This window comes from Dendrobates tinctorius, unplaced genomic scaffold (genome assembly GCF_039654945.1).
Source record: "Dendrobates tinctorius isolate UK_male_01 unplaced genomic scaffold, ASM3965494v1 ptg000015l, whole genome shotgun sequence".
NCBI classification, from domain to species: domain Eukaryota; kingdom Metazoa; phylum Chordata; class Amphibia; order Anura; family Dendrobatidae; genus Dendrobates; species Dendrobates tinctorius.
This window is the reverse complement of record NW_027361683.1, coordinates 22,346,716-22,368,266: the sequence shown is the minus strand read 5'-3', so window position 1 is coordinate 22,368,266 and position 21,551 is coordinate 22,346,716. Positions and strand designations below refer to the sequence as shown.

The 21,551-nt window shown below is 45.3% G+C and overlaps 1 long non-coding RNA gene across 1 annotated transcript in view; it reads left to right on the top strand.

Moving 5' to 3' along the window:
• Positions 1-699: 699 nt before the first annotated feature.
• Positions 700-21,551, top strand: part of LOC141075710 (uncharacterized) — a 108,384-nt gene continuing 87,532 nt past the window's right edge. The window contains exon 1 of the long non-coding RNA XR_012227326.1: positions 700-927. This is a non-coding gene — a long non-coding RNA (uncharacterized lncRNA). The remainder of the gene's footprint in view (positions 928-21,551) is intronic.

Genomic DNA, 21,551 nt, shown 5'->3' with positions numbered 1-21,551 from the left:
CAATTGTACCTATAATTTTGTATTGATACAGGGGCGGGCTGGACCGGGTGGCAGAGAGGCATTTTCCCCCCGGGCCGGATAATTGGCAAAAAACAGGGCCATGCCACTCGCTCGCCCGCCCGCCCTGCAGCGTGTGTGCATACATGACAGCACAGTATCACATCAAACATGGCCGCCACGGCGGCGCAGCCCGCGGTAGCTGAGAGAGAAGGAGGAGATAGCACTCACTCAGACAGTGTGGCTGGGCGTGTGGGCGGGCCGCCTCTCATAGCAGTAGCAGACACAGGAGGGAGGCATGCGGGTGGGCGGGCCACCTCTCAGTCATAGCAATAGCAGACACAGGATGGGGCAGGTGGGAGGGCGGGCCGCATAGCAATAGCAGACACGGGGCGGGCGGGCCGCCTCTCATAGTCTTAGTAATAGCAGACACAGGAGGGGGTGGGCGGGTCGCATAAGCAATAGCAGACACGGGTGGGCGGGCCGCCTCTCATAGTCATAGCGATAGCAGACACAGGAGGGGGCGGGCCGCATAGCAATAGCAGACACGGGTGAGCGGGCCGCCTCACATAGCAATGCCAATATAGCAGACACAGGGGTGGGCGGGCCCGGCCGCCTCACAGCCATAGCAGACACAGGGGCGAGGGGCGGTTCTCAGTCACTGCACTGACTGCAGGCTGAGACTGTGTTGCCACGGCAGCCAGCGGCGTGCTGTGATTGGAGTCGTGGTTCAGAGAGGCATGTGTACGGCGTGCTACGTAAGCATGCCTCAGAACCCCAGCCAGATCTGAGGGAAGGGAGCGGCCACCATTGCTCCCAGACAGTGCAGAGACAGGCCACACTGAGTGCTGCTGCCTGCTGCTCACCTCAGGCCGTGACCAGGGGTCCCGTGTGTCCTCCAGCCCAGGCAGGCTCCTCCAGAAAGGACAAGTATGGGAAAAAGTTAACAATGTGGAATGTGTACTGTGACCCTTTGTAATGGCCTTGTCTGTGACAACTTCACATCCACATTTTAGAGGGCCACATCCACCACATTACAGAGTCTGACTCTGTATTGTGGATGTGGCCCTCTAAAATGTGGATGTGACTCTCTAAAATGTGGATGTGGGTGACATCATCCACATTTTAGAGGGTCACATCCACATTTTAGAGGGCCACATTCACATTACAGACTCTGTAATTTGGATGTGGCCCTCTAAAATGTGGATGAGTCATGTGACCCTCTAAAATGTGGATGTGGCCCTCTAAAATGTGGATGTAGGTGACATCATCCACATTTTAAAGGGCCACATCCCCATTAAAGAGGGCCACATCCCCATTGTAGAGAGTCACATCCACATTTTAGAAAGTCACATCATGTGACCCTCTGTATTGTGGATGTGACCCTCTGTAATGTGGATGTGACCCTCTGTAACAGGGGTGGGAAACAAAATTTTCCTGAGGGGCCACATGAGAGACTGACTGTTGTGGAAGGCCGATCCAATAGGCCAAAATTAATCTCAATATTAATATTGATATTTTATTATATTATTGATAATTTTATTATTAATTGTATTAGAATTTTATATATTGAGCAGAATTAAGTATGCTGACACCCCCCTATATATCGTTTGAACCCAAGCACAGTCCCTTCTGTATATTGTATGAGCCCCCCCAACAGCCCCTTATATGCGGCATGAGCCCCACACAGCCTCCCTATATACACTGCATGAGCCCCACACAGCCTCCCTATATATACAGCATGAGCCTCACACAGCCTTCCCATATAGAGCATGAGCCCCACACAGCCTCCCTATATACACTGCATGAGCCTCACACAGCCTTCCCATATACAGCATGAGCCCCACACAGCCTCCGTATATACACTGCATGAGCCTCACACAGCCTCCCTATATATACTGCATGAGCCTCACACAGCCTCCCTATATATACTGCATGAGCATCACACAGCCTCCCTATATAAACTGCATGAGCCCCACACAGCCTTCCTATATATACAGCATGAGCCTCACACAGCCTTCCCATATACAGCATGAGCCCCACACAGCCTCCCTATATACACTGCATGAGCCTCACACAGCCTCCCTATATACATTGCATGAGCCTCACACAGCCTCCCTATATACATTGCATGAGCCCCACACAGCCTCCCTATGTACACTGCATGAGCCCCACACAGCCTCCCTATGTACACTGCATGAGCCCCACACAGCCTCCCTATGTACACTGCATGAGCCCCACACAGCCTCCCTATGTACACTGCATGAGCCCCACACAGCCTCCCTATGTACACTGCATGAGCCCCACACAGCCTCCCTATGTACACTGCATGAGCTCCACACAGCCTCCCTATATACGGCATAAGCCTCACACAGCCTCCCTATATACGGCATAAGCCCCACACAGCCTCCCTATATACGGCATGAGCCCCACACAGCCTCCCTATATACGGCATGAGCCCCACACAGCCTCCCTATATACGGCATGAGCCCCACACAGCCTCCCTATATACGCCATGAGCCTCACACAGCCTCCCAATAAATGGCATAAGCCTCACACAGCCTCCCAATAAATGGCATGAGCCTCACACAGCCTCCCCATATACGGCATGAGCCCCACACAGCCTCCCTATATACACTGCATGTTGCCCCCATAGCCTCCCCATGTGCAGCTTGTCACCCCCATATGCAACACCATGTGCAGCAGCAGCACCATATCACCCCCTCATGTCACCCACCCGAGGTGTGCAGCACCATGTCGTCACCCACCCCAGGTGTTCGGCACCATGTCGTCACCCCATAGCCTCTCCATGCCCACCCAAATGGCCCATACACAAGGAAAAAACACCACATACCGGTACTCACCTCGTCCCATTCCCTGGCAGTGTGCTTCACTCCCTCCCTCCAGTGCGTGGACTCTCCGGAGTAAACAGCTGACGTGATGACGTCATTTCATCGTGTCAGCTGTTTCACACACTGGTGGAGGAAGTGGCTTGAGGCCCCACCTCCACCAAAGAAGTCAGCAGCACCGTGGCGCACATGGAAATAGCGAGTGGCCAGGCGGGCATTGTGCGGCCCGTGGACCTCTGATTTCCAGCCCCATGGCTGTCTCGTTCCCGGATGTGGCCGCAGGCTGCACTTTGCCCAGGTCTACTCTATAATGTGGATGTGACCGTCTGTAATGTGGATTTGAACGTCTGTAATGTGGATGTGACCCTCTAGGTTACAGTGTACCACAGGCCAGTCTGTGTCCCACTCCTACTCCAGTCCCTGCTGCACAGAGCCTGCGCCCTGTGATAAATGGTGTCCTTGTCCAATATTATCCTTATTTGTTAAATGGGTGATTCATTATTTTCTACCTGTAATATACATACTGATGTTTGGGGAACTTCCTTGAGTTCACGGTAGATGTTTAATCCCTGGTGCTGTGTGCACTTTGGCAGCGTGGCTATATTAGACTTGCACATGCACTTGCGTTAAACTGCATTTTGGTGCCACAATGCACACATAATGGCTTGTGATATTGTGACTTTATTGTAATGACATTTATTCCCGGACACCCATGCTTTATTACCAGGGTCAATTGTCCTTTTTTTATCTATATTAACTCTATTTGTAATTATTATTAAAGTATTGTTTTTGTACGTAATTGTATAGAACTCCTTTTTGGGGGGGTTTTATACATACATACTGCTCCAGAGTGCTGCTGGGGCCATCTTAGGGTAGCGTTACACTTAGCGATGCACCAGCGATCCCGACAATGATATGTATCGCTGGTGCATCGCTAAGTGGTCGCTAGTGAGCTGCCACACAGGCAGATCTCACCAGCGACATAGCAGAGGTCGGGGGGTCGCTACTTACCTGTCAGACGCGGCGATCCTGACGTCCTCCCGCCCGCGTCCACGCATCGCTCGTCTGCGTCACAGGAAGCCCAGCAGGAAGCACCCGACGAGAAATGGTCCAGGACGTTCTCGCGCGACCAACGATGAGCAGCGGGGGAGCCGGTCAGAGGTAAGTATCAGACATAGCGATATCGCTAGCAATATCGCTGCTACGTCACAAAATCGGTGACGTTACAGTGATATTGCTAGAGATATCGCTATGTGTAACGGGGGCTTTAGTCTGTAGCAGTGCAGTGCTCATGTGATATTGAATTCTCTATTCTCTCATGTAAAGAAAGTGATTTGATGTCCACATGGAGTGTAATTAAATAACTGACTGCCTCTGTAGTGTGTTATAGTCCCGTTGTCTGGACTTTGCAACCTCTTGCCCCGACACGGAGGCTGCAAAGTCCAGACAACAGCACAGTAAGGCTGTGTGCACATGTTGCCAATTTTAGATGCGTTTCTGCAGCATTTTTGGTCCCACGGATTTGCATCAAATCTGCAGTGTAGTGCACAAGCAATGTTAGTCTATGGGAGATTGAGAATTGGTGTGCACATGCTGTGGAAATAAAAAAGTGCAGATTTGCAGTGTTTTATTTTCTGCAGCATGTCAATTCTTTTAGCGGATCTGCAGTGCTACTACAGGAGACCCAAGCCTTAAGATGGGCCGCGGCCCGCGTAACAGTGGGCCACTGCATTGTGCTTGCCCCCCAAGGCTAAAAGTTGCCAGCCAGCCCCTGTATTGATATATACTTTGTGAAAATGTTCTTTTGTGACTAATGAACTTTGATTAGGCTAAAAGAATATCAAACTCTAGCCTTCCTTATAAACATATGTTAATATGAGTCATTGCAATATATAGGTGCGCTAAGAATGTGATACTGGTATCCGTATATAATGTTTGTAGCTGTTGAGCTCCAGTGGTTTTTTTTTTTTGGAAATGGCAATATCTGGATACCTTTCTTTTTTTTTATGGAGATCATCTGTCATGACAACAAGCAGAAAAGTTCATCTTTAGGTATTATCTAGGTCCTAATAATTTATTTGCAATACAGTGGATTTAAAAAATATATAAAAACTATATTTTTATACAGTGGATATAAAAAAAACATACTAAGAAGAATTATTTCAGATTTTTTTTCTGTCTCTTCTGTCATTCATAATTTGTACAATTCAATTGATAAACACACTGAAATCTCGAAATGAAAAATAATAAGCTAAAATAATATGGTTACATAAATATGCACACCCTTATCCCCTTCACTACCAAGGGTGGTTTGCACGTTAACTCCCGGGCCAATTTTTACAATTCTGACCACTGTACCTTTATGAGGTCATAACTCTGGAACGCTTCCATGGATCCCGGTGATTCTGACATTGTTTTCTCGTGACATATTGTACTTCATGTTAGTGGTAAAATTGCATTCAAATAACTTGCGTTTTTGTGAAAAAAACAGAAATTTGGCGAAAATTTTGAAAATTTCGCAATTTTCCAACTTTGAATTTTTATGCCCTTAAATCACAGCGATACGGCACACAAAAAACTTAATAGATAACATTTCTAACATGTTTACTTTACATCAGCACAATATTGGAACCAACATTTTTTTTTGTTAGGAAGTTATAAGGGTTAAAAATTGACCAGCGATTTCTCATTTTTGCAACACCATTTTATTTTTAGGGACCACTTCACATTTGAAGCCACTTTGAGGGGTCTATATGATAGAAAATACCCAAAAGTGACACCATTCTAAAAAATGCACCCCTTAAGGTGCTTAAAACCACATTCAAGAAGTTTATTAACCCTTTAGGTGCGTCACAGGAATTTTTTGAATATTAAAAAAAAAAATGAACATTTAACTTTTTTTCACAAAAAAAAATTTCAGGTTCAATTTTCTTTATTTTACCAAGGGTAACAGGAGAAATTGGACTGCAAAAGTTATTGTGCAATTTGTCCTGAGTACGCTGATACCTGATATGTGGGGGGGAACCACTCTTTCGGCGCATGGCAGACCTCAGTAGGGAAGGAGCGCCGTTTGACTTTTTCAATGCAAAATTGGCTGGAATTCAGATCGGACGCCATGTCACGTTTGGAGAGCCCCTGATGTACCTAAACAGTGGAAACCCCCCAAGTGACCCCATTTTGGAAACTAGACCCCCCAAGGAACTTATCTAGATATGTGGTGAGAACTTTGAACCCACAAGGGCTTCGCAGAAGTTTATAACGTACAGCGGTACAATTAAAAAATCATATTTTTTCCACAAAAATGATCTTTGCACCCCCAATTTTTATTTTTCCAAGGGTAACAGGACCCTACAAGTTATTGTGCAATTTGTCCTGAGTACACTGATACCCCATATGTGGGTGTAAACCACTATTTGGGCGCATGGCAGAGCTCGGAAGGGAAGCAGCTCCATTTGACGTTTTTGGCTGGAATTGAGATCGGACACCATGTCGCGTTAGGAAAGCCCCTGATGTACCAAAACAGTAGAAACCCCCCACAAATGACACCATTTTGGAAACTAGACCCCCCAAGGAACTTATCTAGATGTGTGGTGAGCACTTTGAACCCCCCCAGTGCTTCACTGAAGTTTATAACGTCCGGGCGTGAAAATAAAAAAATCGTATTTTTTCCACAAACATCATCTTTTAGTCCCCATTTTTTTATTTTCCCAAGGGTAACAGGAGAAATTGGACCCCAAAAGTTGTTGTCCAATTTGTCCTGAGTATGCTGACACCCCATATGTGGGAGAAAACTACTGTATGGGGACACGTCGGGGCTCGGAAGGGAAGTAGTGACGTTTTGGAATGCAGACTTTGATGGAATGGTCTGTGAGTGTCATGTTGCCTTTGGAGAGCCCCTGATGTACCTAAAAAGTGGAAACACCCCACAAGTGACCCCATTTTGGAAACTAGACCCCCTAATGAACTTATCTAGATGTGTGGTGAGCACTTTGAACCCCCCAGTGCTTCACAGAAGTTTATAACGACTGGGCGTGAAAATAAAAATATCGTATTTTTTCAACAAACATCATCTTTTAGTCCCCATTTTTTTTATTTTCCCAAGGGTAACAGGAGAAATTGGACCCCAAAAGTTGTTGTCCAATTTGTTCTGAGTATGCTGATACCTCATATGTGGGAGAAAACTACTGTATGGGCACACGTCAGGGCTCGGAAGGGAAGTAGTGACGTTTTGGAATGCAGACTTTGATGGATTGGTCTGCGGGTGTCATGTGCGTTTGGAGAGCCCCTGATGTACCTAAACTATTGAAACTCCCCACAAGTGACCCCATTTTGGAAACTAGACCCCCCACGGAGCTTATCTAGATGTGTGGAGAGCACTTTGAACCCCCAAGTGCTTCACAGAAGTTTATAACGCCTGGGCGTGAAAATAAAAAATACATTTTTTGCCCCCAATTTTTTATTTTCCTAAGGGTAACAGGAGAAATTGGACCCCAAAAGTTGTCTTGTAATTTGTCCTGAGTAGGCTGATATCCTACATGTGGGGGTAAAACACTGTTTGGGCGCATGGCAGAGCTTGGAAGGGAAGGAGCACCATTTGACTTTTTCAACGCAGAATTGGCTGGAATTGAGATCAGACGCCATGTTGCCTTTGGAGAGCACCTGATGTGCCCAAACAGTGGAAACCCCCCAATTATAACTCCAACCCTAACCTCAACACACCCCTAACCCTAATCTGAGCCCTAGCCCTAACCCTAGCCCTAGCCCTAGCGGGAAAATGGAAATAAATACATTTTCTTTTAGTTTTATTATTTTTCCCTAACTAAGGGGGTGATAACGGGGGGTTTTATTTACTATTTATGGCGGTTTTTATGTTTGGCAGCTGTCGCACGCTAAAAGACGCTTTTTATTGTAAAAATAGTTTTTGCATCACCACATATTGTGAGCTATAATTTTTCCGTATTTTGACCCACCGAGTCATGTGAGGTCTTATTTTTTGCGGGACGAGTTGACGTTTTTATTGGTACCATTTTCGGGCATGTGACATTTTTTGATCGCTTTTTATTCCGATTTTTGGGACGCAGAATGAACAAAAACCAGCGTTTCATGAATTTCTTTTGGGGGGTGCGTTTACACCGTTCCGCGTGCGGTAAAATTGATAAAGCGTTTTTATTCTTCGGGTCAGTAGGGTTACAGCGATACCTCATTTAGGTCGTTTTTTTATGTTTTGTCGGTTTTTTGCAATGAAAACAATTTTATATTTATTTATTATTCGCTTTATTCTGCGAGCTATAACTTTTTTATTTTTTTGCGGATGATGCTGTATGGCGGCTCGTTTTTTGCGGGACAAGATGATGTTTTCAGCGGTACCATGGATATTTATATGCGTCTTTTTGATCGCGCGTTATTGCACTTTTTGTTCGGTGGTATTATAATAAATCATTATTTTTTGCTTGGTTTTTTATTTTTATTTTTTAAGGGGTTCGCTAAAGGGGTTAACTAATGGGACAGTTTTATAGGGCAGGTCATCACGGACGCGGCGATACCAAATATGTGTACTTTTATTGTTTTGTTTTTTTTTATTTTGAAAAAATGGATTTATTGGGGAATATTTTTTTTTTTTTTTACTAATTTATTTAGCGATTTTTTTTTTTTTTTTTTTTTTTTTTTTTTTTTTTAATTATTTTTAACACTTTTTTTTTTTTTTTTTTTTACTTTATTACCTTGTCCCAGGTGGGACATCACTGTCCTGTGACAGGTCGCTGATCTGTCACATCACAGATCACTGTGACAGATCAGCGATCTGTCACAGGCACTGCTGCAGACTTCCTCATGCCTGCGCTTTGCAGGCAGTGAGGAAGTCAGCTCCCTGCAGGCCCCCGTCGCCATCTTGGATCCGGGGGCCTGTAGGGAAAGAGCCCTCCGCAGCAGCGCTGCACATTGCGCTGCCGTGGGGGGCTCAGGGAAGCACGGAGGGAGCCCCCTCCCTGCCGATGCTTCCCTTTAACCCCCGGTACACCGCGATTGCATTTGATCGCGGTGTGCAAGGGGTTAACGTGTCGGGGGCGGTCCGTGACCGCCCCTGACACATTGTGCCGGGTGTCAGCTATGATAATTAGCTGACACCCGGCCGCGATCAGCGGCGCTCACCACGTGGGCGCCGCTGATCGCTGGGACGTAATATTCCGTCCATGGTAGTTAGGTCCAGGGTCACATGGACGGAATATTACGTCCTTTTGTAGGTAAGGGGTTAAACTAAGACTTTGTTCAAGTACTCTTTGATTTTATGACAGCATGCAGTCTTTTTTTTGTAAAGGTCTATCAGCATGGCACATCTAGAAGTAGCAATCTCTAAACATTCTCCTTTGCAATACTGCTCCAAATAAGTCAGATTATAAGGGCATCTCCTGTGTACAGTCCTCTTAAGATCATCCCACAGATTTTCAATTGGACTTAGGTCTGTGCTCTGGCTGAGCTATTTCAAAACTTTGATCTTCAGTTGAATCCATTCTTTTGTTAATTTGGAGATATGATTTAGGTTGTTGTCGAGCTGGGAGGTGATATTCCTCTTCACATTTAGCTTTTTAGCTGAGGTCTAAAGATTTTTATATTAAATTGACTGATATTTAGAAATGTTCATAATTCCCTTGACTAAAGCCAAGTTCCACCTGCTGAAAATCAGCATCAAAGCATAACACTGCTACTTCCATGCTTCACTGAGGGTATATCTTTCTTTTGGTGGTGTGCAGTTTTTGCTATGCACCAAGCATACCTTTTGGAATAATGACCAAAAACATCAACTTTGGTTTCATCAGACTCTAACACAATTTCTCACATGCCTATGGCAGACTTGATTTATGTTTTGGAAAAACATAGCCATGCAATGATTGAGGACTTAGATGTGAAATGCGTTTGTGACTGCAGCCACTCTCTAGGCTCTGCAGATCTGCTTATGTAGAATTCATGATTTGCTGAGCTCATTGTTTGGCTGCAGTGGTGATGTGTGTTGTAAATGTGATGTCACCACTTATGCCAAATCAAAGTCAGAATCAGAAATGTAAGCTAACACTGGACCCAGGGAGGGTGAATACTATCTGATTTTGATACTTTACACAAGTTTTAGAAGTTGGATACCCATTTTTTCAAATGGAAATCCCCCTTAAGGTAAAATTTGCAAAGTGTGAAATGATGAACTGAGATTTCCCCCCAGTAACAATATATCTGTGTTGTTAAGAAATGAATTAAATAGTTAGCATTTTTTTTTACGTTATATGGCTAACCACTTTGAAATCTTACCTCCTGCATAGTCCAGGCTAAATGGAAGCTGAGATGTGTTTTTGTAATGTCCCCATGAAGCTGCTGAGTGATGTGAGAGTGGAAACTGAAGCCAACATCTCTAAGATTTCCATTAAGCTCCCCATAAATCCGCATTCCCTTTTGGTTCTTAACCTTGCCCCAAGTGTGAGAATGTCCCTGCACACTTGCTTCCTCTGTGTAGGTGACATATGTGAGTTATAGCTACGATATTCAACACTCGGCAGGGTTATAAGAAAAATAGCATATTAATTACACAGACTCTCATTCTTCTGCTGACATAATATCCTTTTCAGAGGGATTTGAAAGGAGAGTTTAAACTTAGTCCCTTTGGATCTTGTTAAAATGCAAAATCTGGAGAGGTGAATATAAAGTAATTGGTTTATTTTTAGAAAGTGGGACTTTTCATGTATTTCAAAGTACTGTACCTTCTCTTAATCTCTGGTTCTATAGTATCCATACCTTTATTTTTAGATATAAAGGCCTTCAGGCCATCTAGAGATTCTTACATATCATAAAAAGACAGTTCACGCACATGCAGTATATGTTAGCAAAACATCTATGAGAGAATCCTTCAAAACTTCCTTCAAAATCTTTGCCTATTACTTGTAATTACTGCTACATATCAAACATCTGCAAAGATTTCCTGGAATTTTCTGAAAAATTAGTCCTTAGATTCCCCTTGCATCATATATTTAAAACTTATTGCCAGAGACTAAAGAAAAACAGAAAACACAGTGATACTTCATTGAGACACTCACCCAATATTGTAGTGATCAGTGTCAAAATGTCTAGCCCTGTTTATTTTATCCCAAAATGCCTCAATTTGTTTTATTTTTAATTATATCAAATTATGAAATTTCTGCCAGTCCACTAACTCAATAGACTCATTAATATTTGATTCCCACTTCACAATGTAAGGCAATTCTACCTACAGCTCAATTAACGATCATAAATTAAAGAGAATTCTTTTGTCTCCAATCAATATGTCTCATGTTTAGATTGAGATTCAGTATCCCTATGACTCTCCATGGCATAGCAATATTGGGTAGACCATGAGTTGTTTTAAAATAATGAAGAATATGCTTATATTGTAATGTTCAATGAACCATTTTAGTACTTTCCGGGAGATTCTGCCAAAAACTACGCTTTCTTGTCTTGCTGGTAGTTAATAATAGCCAATCAAATTTCTCCTCTCAGGGAATGTAATGCAGTAGCACTGCTGCTATTTTAAGCTTGATAGCAGTTGTTTAGAAATACCATCAAATCATAGAATGTTGACTTGGAAGGGACCTAAAACCCCCCTGCTCAATGCAGGATTCACTAAACCATCTCAGACTGATGTCTGTCCAGCCTCTGTTTGAAGACTTCCATGGAAGGAGAACTCGCCACCTCTCATGGCAGCCTGTTCCACTCATTGATCATCCTGTCAAAAAAGGTTTTTCTAATATCTAATCCGCATCTTCTCCCTTTCAATTTCATTCTATTGCTTCTTGTGTTTCCATGTGCAAATGACAATAAAGATTATCCCTTTCTTGTGCTTTGCCAATGCAATGGACAGTTTGGGGGTCGTGGTTTCTTAGTTTCTCGACCATTGAAGCCACATTCACACTTTCAGCATAAGCTCTTGTCCCTTGAAATTTTGTGTGAGAGAGGAGGAGGGGGATTGTCTCCACACTGGTGTGTTATGGATCTTAAGGTTTTCTATGACACCAATAAATTATTTACACTGTGGAATGGTGAAAGTAGCACTTTAGCATGTTATTGTTAAATATTAAATACCTGAGTCTGAGACTTATCTGGTCTATAATGAGCATGCAATTGGAGGATGGTGAATCCTCCTCCTAGCCTTAGTCATAATGTGTAGATAAGGACATAACTGTTTACCATGACGTCCCACAGCAAAACCTGAAATGGCATGCCACCATGTCATGACTGCTGTAAGTAGGAATTGAGAAAATTGGAGGTATCTGTTCCTGGGGCCATAAAGTAAGTGTGCCAGGTCAGATGTCAATGTACAGTGGGGAAAAAAAGTATTTAGTCAGTCAGCAATAGTGCAAGTTCCACCACTTAAAAAGATGAGAGGCGTCTGTAATTTACATCATAGGTAGACCTCAACTATGGGAGACAAACCGAGAAAAAAAAATCCAGAAAATCACATTGTCTGTTTTTTTTCATTTTATTTGCATATTATGGTGGAAAATAAGTATTTGGTCAGAAATAAGCAATCAAGATTTCTGGCTCTCACAGACCTGTAACTTCTTCTTTAAGAGTCTCCTCTTTCCTCCACTCATTACCTGTAGTAATGGCACCTGTTTAAACTTGTTATCAGTATAAAAAGACACCTGTGCACACCCTCAAACAGTCTGACTCCAAACTCCACTATGGTGAAGACCAAAGAGCTGTCAAAGGACACCAGAAACAAAATTGTAGCCCTGCACCAGGCTGGGAAGACTGAATCTGCAATAGCCAACCAGCTTGGAGTGAAGAAATCAACTGTGGGAGCAATAATTAGAAAATGGAAGACATACAAGACCACTGATAATCTCCCTCGATCTGGTGCTCCACGCAAAATCCCAGCCCGTGGGGTCAGAATGATCACAAGAACGGTGAGCAAAAATCCCAGAACCACGCGGGGGGACCTAGTGAATGAACTGCAGAGAGCTGGGACCAATGTAACAAGGCCTACCATAAGTAACACACTACGCCACCATGGACTCAGATCCTGCAGTGCCAGACGTGTCCCACTGCTTAAGCCTGTACATGTCCGGGCCCGTCTGAAGTTTGCTAGAGAGCATTTGGATGACCCAGAGGAGTTTTGGGAGAATGTCCTATGATCTGATGAAACCAAACTGGAACTGTTTGGTAGAAACACAACTTGTCGTGTTTGGAGGAAAAAGAATACTGAGTTGCATCCATCAAACACCATACCTACTGTAAAGCATGGTGGTGGAAACATCATGCTTTGGGGCTGTTTCTCTGCAAAGGGGCCAGGACGACTGATCCGGGTACATGAAAGAATGAATGGGGCCATGTATCGTGAGATTTTGAGTGCAAACCTCCTTCCATCAGCAAGGGCATTGAAGATGAAACGTGGCTGGGTCTTTCAACATGACAATGATCCAAAGCACACCACCAGGGCAACGAAGGAGTGGCTTCGTAAGAAGCATTTCAAGGTCATGGAGTGGCCTAGCCAGTCTCCAGATCTCAACCCTATAGAAAACCTTTGGAGGGAGTTGAAAGTCCGTGTTGCCAAGCGAAAAGCCAAAAACATCACTGCTCTAGAGGAGATCTGCAAGGAGGAATGGGCCAACATACCAACAACAGTGTGTGGCAACCTTGTGAAGACTTACAGAAAACGTTTGACCTCTGTCATTGCCAACAAAGGATATATCACAAAGTATTGAGATGAAATTTTGTTTCTGACCAAATACTTATTTTCCACCATAATATGCAAATAAAATGAAAAAAAAACAGACAATGTGATTTTCTGGAATTTTTTTTCTCAGTTTGTCTCCCATAGTTGAGGTCTACCTATGATGTAAATTACAGACGCCTCTCATCTTTTTAAGTGGTGGAACTTGCACTATTGCTGACTGACTAAATACTTTTTTTCCCCACTGTATGTCTTATACATGGGTGGTATAAACCTGTACAAGGCACTCGCTCCATATGAACCTTCTGTTCCTTAATAAAAGTGTCATGATCCAGTGTTGGATCTGGCGGTATTAAAAGCACAAAGTGAACTTTTTTTACTTTGGTTAAGTTCAAAGGTATTTTGACTGTCCCCGGTGGTGGTTAGTGGTATTGCACCTTAGGTTAGGTTGCACTTAATTATGGTTCAGGTGTGACACTCTATAAATGGGTCTCAGGGTGTTCACTCACGGCTGGTGATATTTCTTGCTGAGTTGTTGGAGAGCCTGGTGGAAGGATGGAGCTGGATAGGAGTCCTGCGCAGTCAGCCAGAGAGAACGAGTGCCAGCTAATGGTGTCTGCAGGAAGGACTGGCATGGCCTGGTGGAGTCGCAGTTTATGGTGTCGGCGGGAAGTGCGGGCATGGCTTAGAGGAGTGGCGACTAGGAAGAGAGTTGCACTCAGCATGCTCGACTTGGTTGCTGAGAACTGGGCTCGAGCATGCTTGGATTCTTGGCAGAGGCTGGACTCATCTTGGGACTCTGCTCCTAGGCTCCTAGGCTGCACGATGGTGATGGATCCAGTTATGGTGATGGATCAGGGTGGAGGAGAAGATGCACACAGGTGGTGGGCTCTGTTGCTAGGAGCGTACGCAACAGAGCAAAGATAAGTGGTGTTTCCCCTGTATTGTCTCTTTCCTCATGTGTATTGTTAGTGCAGTGGTGGGATTAGTCTCCGCACCGACCTATTCCCTAGTGAGGGTTTAGAGGCAGGGCGAGCAAGGGGTTAAGGTTCGCGTGCGGCGACAGGTGCGGAGCCTGTATAGGGAACGTAAGGAGTGCAGGAACACTGGCTCAGGGGAGCTTAGGAGGTCTCCACGTCCCCCATTCCCTATCGCAGGGCCCACCATTGTTAAAGTTACCCAGGTTCCCCCCTTATTATTTAAATTCGCCGTACTGGAGGCGGTGTTTCCAGAAATGTATATGTTAACGTGTAAATCCTAAATTCGGCAGGTGGAGGCGGCGTATCCACCTGCACGTTCTATCATTTAAATTCGCCCCACTGGAGGCGGTGTATCCAGGGTCACGTGTGTTATGGGTTCGCCTTGCGGCATCATCTGCGACCAGACACACGTGATCATGACAAAAAGTAATAGGTTCACAAATCTTAGGTGAAGGTGCAGTGTCAGCAGTCATTTCTCTCTGAGGTTTCACAGCCGTCTATCAATATGCATTTCCAGGGACATGGCGGAGTCAGGAAAAGGGAACTGTACTAACATGTCTCTTATTTGGTCAGGAAGACCAGTACGAGACTGATGGTGAAGTGTCTGGTCATTCCAGTGTGAATCAGTGGCCAGTCGCCAAATTTTATTGCAATACTCCTCAGCAGTCGGTTGCCCCAGGCAGAGGACTTCTAATTTCCTTTGTGCAAAACCTGCTTGGGTAGGGTCGTCATATAGTAGCCTTAAGGCCTAAAAAATTGAGTCAACTGTGGATATTTCTAGACCATCAAGGGGTAAGAAAAATGTAGAATCCCGGTAAACGCCCTGCAGCATGGAAATGAAATCCACAAGTTGGCTGTCAGAACCAGACAAATGTGGGCAGAGCATAAAATACAGATGATAGCTTTCTGTAAAGAGAACTTTATTTTATGGTCACCTGAAAATTGATCAGGAAGGTTAACCTTAGACTCAGAAATGGTCAAAGGTTGTGCTGATGTTCCTTAGGTGTGAGAGGTTTCTTAACGCTGAAACTGCTCTGCAATGCCCTGTAATGACTGGGCCATGTCTTGCATTTGATCCAATACCACTTGGAAGGAATCCATAATTTGTCAGGCCACTTATAATGTTACGGGAACTATCTGGCAGCCTTCCACAAACATGCTTAGTGCTAGCCTCTCCAACCACCAGAACTCAGAGGTTGACTTATCATTTACCCTTTAACTCCGTACAGGATTGTGGACTTAAATGAGACCAGGGAGTAGGCTACTGGCAGGTGGCGTGAGCAGGCAAACCTGTGAAGTAATTAGCAGGAACAGAATTGCAAGGTCAAAAAATAATCAATAAATGGGCTAAGGTCACAATCAAGAATGTAAACAGACTAAAGCTTTTTACACACTGTGCCTGTTCCCACTGTCAAGAGCATATGTTCAAGAGGCATGCACCCAAAATTGTGCACATTCAGGATGGATGCAGAGATATCTGTCCTTAAAAGGGACCCGTGGTAAATAAACATATTCTGCATGGCATACATTGTTATGGGCTTGCGGAGCGCACCAAATAATAAACATGGATTAAGGTGCGTTTGCAGCCCAGGGTCCACCGTGCGAGATGTTAGTTCTCTGCCATTAACGTGCAGCAATTTAAGTGAACACCGGGGAGATATCCGCTGACCTGGTGTGCACAGGGGCGAACTCTATTACCTCACAGAGCCGCTGAAACAAATGCTGGAGCCTGTTAATAGTCACAGGGCTCGGCTGGGTGAGCACTAGCTAATGGTCACTGAATTCTGCCTCAGAGACTCGGGGCTAGAGTCCCTCTAGACCACTAGCGCTCAGCACCACAGCTGCGGTGCCAGCAAGAGCACGGAAAATATAAATCGTACCAAGTGCACACTGCACCGCTCCGGCGGACGCCACCTAGAGCAGGGAGGAAAGCTCTTAACTAGAGCATGGCGCCGCTGTAAGGAACACTGCTGCTCGTGCGCTGCAGAGGTGCCTTGTGCTGGATGGCACTATATGGCGCTAAAGCTCGTATGGTGAGCGGGATACTCTGTGGCACATAGACTATGCCACTACTGGCGCCGACTCTGACTCTGTAAGCCCTATACCATACACAACCAAAGGGAGGGGATCTTAATGAGTCAGTCACCAGTCTCATGCATCCATCTTTATACACACAACTACCCATAAGAGTCTATACTAGCACATGGATGAGCGGCCATGTGGCTCTTTTATAGCGGCGTCCTTCCGGGACCTTCCCAGTAGTGGACCAATCCGAGCAGGAACGGGACCTGCGCATTTGACCTCTGACCTCCAATGAGAGGTCGTCCCACGGGCATGCTCAGTACTCAAAAGACAGGACTTAGTGCCAGAAGCGTCTTCCTGCTGCTGATTCAAGCATGGAGTTATAGCAGAGCCAGAAGGAGCAAGCAGACGCCTAGCATCAGCCTGGGCAAGACATCTGGATCGACATCTCTGCTGAGCAGGAATCTCTGCGGCTGCAGAGGAATGGGAGACCGCAGAGAACATGGCTTGAGATTCCCGCTGTGCATTGTGGGAAACTTGACGCCTAACATACATTTCTTGGAAGTAGCCCTCTGGATAGGGAAGAAGTCTTCTGCACTTTTTTATGTAGAGGGCCTTCTGACTGGTAGATGGTTGCCTATGTTGATTGTGGAGACACGTGGGTGGTCGGCGGGCGCCTGAGTCCGCTAGTTGAAACCATATGGACCATGGATCGTCATGCTGAATACCTGCTTTCCTTTTAATGTGGGTATAACGCTACTCACACAACACAGGTGATGGTAAAACAGTGTGACAATGCTTTATTGAACCACAAAACAGGCATGTAACACTTAAACCAGTCCCAGCAAAATACTACAAAATGGTGCATATTACAGATTCTGCTGACTCGCCGGGATAATGACAGCTGTTACTTCGGAGCTCCCAGGTTCGACTGTCCTACCTGTGGCACACACACAGAGATAAGGTAACAACAAGCTTAGGAAGATGACAGTCCATTGAGGTACAAGGCCCGTTGACCCAAGGGTCATAACCTGGCTTCACTGCACATCTCCATGGAGCCAGGTGACCTGCGGGTCCCAATCCTGGCTTTCTCCAAACATATCCATGGTTCAGCGATGGTCAATGGAGCCGGTCTGTATTCTTCCAACCGGGGCCATGATCCATTAAATTGTTTCCTGTAGAATAATAGATCCGTGTCCCTCGTGATGGAGTCATGATGTATTGTCAGCAGTCCTGTAGGGTCCCCTGGATGTTTGGATGTCTTGGCAGAATCTCTCTCTCTCTCTCAGTATCTCTGTCTGTCTCTATAGAGGCATGTGACCTCTTTTTATTCTTAACAAGTGTCCTTCATTCAGTATTGACATAAAGGGTAATAATGGAGATGAGATCAAGCAACATTACTTGATTATTTAATCTATTTACATAGTTTTTTCTCCTGTCATCCAGATAGATGAGCGTGACCTCAAAGTTCAAATCACCTAAGCACCTCTCCATCAGTCGTTGGAACGTACCGAGGGCATTGGCCAGGCCGAACGGCATCCTATTTAACTCAAAGAGGCCCATGGGAAGTCTTTGCCCGATCCTTTTCTGACACGAGCACTTGCCAGTAGCCATTGGTGAGATCCAGCGTCGAAAAGAATTTGGCCTTCCCCAATGCGGACAGAGATTCCTCAATCCAGGGCAGAGGGTATGAGTCCCTTACAGTGCAGGCAATGAGCTTGTGGTAGTCCATGCAGAACCTCAGTCTCCCATCCTTCCTCAGCACCAGCACAATGCAAGCCGCCCACGGACTATGGCTTTCTCTAATGACGCCCGCCTGCAGCATCTGACCGAGCATCTCTCTCACTTTCCTGATATGACTGAGGGGGAATCTGCCACTAACACATGAGTGATCGCTGTGGTGCAGCCAAGGTCATCCTCATAATTTGCAAAAACAGACTGATATTGCCACGGTAACGCTTCCACTTGTTGCACTTGGGTGGGCGTGAGTTCAGACAGTTCAGCACGTAACTGTTCCAGTATGCGCCAATCCTCTTGGAAGTATTAAGGTTCAGCTGTTGGAAAAGTAGTGACTTTTACCGACCACGGGTCTTCCAGATTCATTGCCAACTGTATGACTTGGGGCGCTATGACTTCAGGCATGCCCACTACCCACGTGACTTCACCCTTGTGTGGAATGACAATCTCCTGGTTGGTCAAATTCATGCAACGTACAAGCACCATCCCTTCTCGTACCATGGCCAGCGTTCAGGCCACTAATAATCCTGCAGACAGTTGTTCCACTTCAGAGGGTTCCAATTATACTTCCACCCTCTCCAGTGGGGCATTTGCTCGGACCAGCAGGCTTTGTACGTTCTGTCCTGGTGATAGGGTTAGCTGAGTGGAGGCCAGCACAATCACTTTTCCTAATGTTTCCCCTTGACTGGAGACTTTCTGCACCCAAGCTGTATGGATTAACTGTTGGAACACCCGCCGCTGGGGAGGTGCACGGACTTCACTGGTTTAGAAACAAGTGAGATGGTTCATCACTCAGCAGTTTCCCGAATTCTTTCTTGATATTCATCCACAGCGTAACGATATGACCCTGGGTCAACACGATACCCCTCTGTCCAAGATCCTTCCCGCACAAGGAGACCTGCATCCACACCACTCCTGCGACTGGGATGGGCAGGTGATTTGCTGCCATCAGTTTTACTACCAGACCCCACTTAGGCCTGAGAGTCTCTGGGAAGTGTCAGCGGAAATATACTTCAGGCATCATTGTCCCTTGAGACCCAGAATCCATCAGGCAATGCCTGGCCATCAAACTCAGCCCAGACTAGGGGGCATGTAGATACCAGATTTGTGGGACTTTCACTACTCCTTCCTTTCCATTCTGGCTTCGGGTGAGGTTCCTCAGGTTCGGAGCCCGCTAGTTTAACGGGTGGTGCGATCGGGGCCCGGCCTGTCACGGACATTCCCTAGCCATATGTCTTATTTCTCCGCAGTTATAACAAGTGAAGGACCTCTGTCAATGGAACTTTCGGGCCTTGTTACCAACATTTGCTTCACCTTGGCTTCCGGCGGAGTCCTAAGTTACCCTACGTCAGTTGGGTCCCCATAGGTCGACTCCAGGATTTGGGCACTTTAGCAAATGTATCATGGTTAGTGTTGAGCAATGTCTTCCGATATTGGGAAATATCGGATCGGATTGGATCGGACTGATACCCCAAAAATATCGGATATCGCCAATTCCGATACCGGAAACCAATGCAAGTCAATGGGACACAAATATCGGAATAAAAATAAACCCTTACTTTCCTTGTAGGTTAATTCTACATGAAGAAAAACAACTAAGAATAATTAGAATGTATTGGGGGAGGTGGAGGAGACATTAAAGGCATAGAGGTTTAGCCCAATCAAATGGAATAGCAGGAATTAAATTTTTTTTTAAGGCTTTCAGAGTTACAAAGATATTTACTATTTTTTATATTTTGCCAGATATTTGTTTCACTACTTCCATGCTCTTCACCTTCTTTTTTCTTCTCCCATACTTTCTCCTTCATCATCCTCAGCAGCAGCATCTTTTTCATCAAGTTCTTCTTCACCTTATTCATCTTATTCTTCTTCACCTTCTTCCTATTATTCTTTTTTTTTTTTTTACATTCTTCATATTCTTCTTATTCAACTATTATTCTTCTTCATATTCTACTTCTTCATCTTCTTCATCATATTCTTATTTGTGACAGGCATTCCTGTAGTTATCTATAAAAGTTTGAAGATTACACCTTCCGTTCTGCCTGTCACAAAAGATTTACCACAGGATTGGTCCGCGTTCGGTTTTGCCTGCAGCAGCAGGTATTTTCCAGGGGCACCACGAGGAGGAATGGACTCACCCCCATACACCGCTTAATCTTCTTCTGCTTATAATTTAGATATCTTTTTGCTCTGATTTTTAGTCTTATGCTTAATGTTCTTCTGCATTTTGTTCTGCAGCTTCTTGTTCTTCTGCTTCTTGGTCTTCTATCTCTTGTTCTTCTGTATCTTGGTGGTTGTCGTCTTGTTCTTTGGCCTCTTGGTCATCTTCTTCAGGGTCATCTTCTTGGTCTTCTTCGGGGTGGTCTTCAGGGTCGTCTCCATGGTCGTCGTTTTCGGGGTCGTCGTCTTCTTCGGGGTGGTCTTCAGGGTCGTCGTCTTTAGGGTCGTCGTCAGGGAGATCCAGAGTGATTACCAAAAACCATTTCAAAAAGCTTGAACTTGGAAATGTAGCAGAAGGTACAAGAAGGCTGAGGAACTGCTGAGAACCAGCTGATGGTACTGGAACCTGGATGGGTAGCCGAAGGTACAAGAGCCAATGGAACTACCGAGAACCAGCTGATGGTACTGGAAACCGGTTACTAAGCAGGAGGTACCTGTGCCAGAAAGCACTACCAAGGACCAGCAGACGTGGTGGAACTCAGATACCGAGAAGGAGGCACCTAAGCCAAAGGCTCTGCCTGGAACCAGCTGACGTTACTGGAACCCAGGGGGACATATTCAAGATTGACTTCCAAAGAACCAGCTAATGGTACTGGAACTCAGATAGGCAGCAGAAGGTACACATGAAAAATAAAGTTGCAAAGCCGCGAGCTGGCCGGAGTTACCAAAACCCACAGTCCTACAGAGGGAGCTTGTCCTATTGGCACTACGGAACCAGCCTTCAATGCCAGATCCCACATAGGAAGCACCTAAACTGCAGGCACCATAGTCAGCTAACCCGACCGCAACACGACAGGACAACGTATTGGAGGCAAAGTGACATTGACACTACCCGGAAACAGCTGGCATGCTGGAACCAGGCTGGGCAGGAGGAAGTACCCGTGCCAAAGACACTTCTGAGCAGCAACTGGCGGTGTTGGAGCCCAGGGATTACAGTTCAGGTGGTAGAAACATGAACACAACAGGAGACCTGGATACTGTTGCCAACCAATTATTTAATCTGGAAGAGGACTGGCAAATTCCTGCGAGATCCAGGCCTTGTTCATTTTCAGAAAAGTA